This window comes from Octopus bimaculoides, chromosome 1 (genome assembly GCF_001194135.2).
Source record: "Octopus bimaculoides isolate UCB-OBI-ISO-001 chromosome 1, ASM119413v2, whole genome shotgun sequence".
NCBI classification, from domain to species: domain Eukaryota; kingdom Metazoa; phylum Mollusca; class Cephalopoda; order Octopoda; family Octopodidae; genus Octopus; species Octopus bimaculoides.
Genome location: NC_068981.1, coordinates 102,828,245 through 102,829,386, shown reverse-complemented (window position 1 = coordinate 102,829,386; position 1,142 = coordinate 102,828,245).

The window sequence follows — 1,142 nt, the reverse complement described above, 5'->3', positions numbered from 1 at the left end:
ATATATATATATATATATATATATATATATACATATGCATATATATATATATGTATGCATATACATACACCGCACACACACACACACACACACACATACACACATATAAACATACAATTTGTTGCTATACATATGCAAACATCATGTATGTTTGGATATAGATATGCATATGTATGCATCTATCTATCTATCTATCTATCTATCTCTACCTCTATCTGCGCGTCTGTGTATGTACACGGGTGGATATGTCTATCATGTGCGTGCGCATAAACAAGCTCACGCGCACACACGGACACGTACACACAATTACGCACGCGCGCACACACACATAAACCCACATACACACTCACACACACGCACGTATGCACAGACTCCTTCATTTATAAATTCCTTGATACCAATACCCTAATACAAAAACACATAAAATATAGCTAGCAGAAATGACATAACACACTGTCTGCCTATAATAAGGTCGTGAGTTCAATTTTACTCACCAGAACACATTCTACACGGTTTGTCACTGTTGTTTAACCCTAGGTCATTCTTGACATACCAAACCTATGGTCAAAGTCCTTATGTCTGTTACTGTCCCATCGCACCTTCCCAAGTTTAAATATATATCCGAGACCGCATTGTCATTTGCCTGCAGTTTCTAATAAACTAAATGTGTTCGTAGATGGTTATTGCTGTTATTGTTTAACCACAGGTCAATCTCGATTGAGTCGACTTCTGATCAAAGGTGTTCCAATCGTGATCATTACTCCGTCTGCTGTGATCATCTGGGACTTCATTACCTCGTGCTTTCTTTTTTTAGACCGTAGGTTATTTTTGAAGAAATTTACATACTTTTTCTAGCAGGTCGAACGACCTTGAAGAGGCTACACATCATTGGGCCGGCAGCTCGTGGGGAATTCTGCTTGCTATAGACATATCCTATCCAGGGAGGAGAGGGTCCGCTTCATCCTCTTCGTTCTATAATTAGAATGAATTCACAATCCCAAACTTACATGCATACATACAGACAGAGAGACAGACATGCATACAAACATACATACATACATACATACACATACATACATATACACACATACATATACACACACATACATATACACACGTACATACATACATGCGTACATACA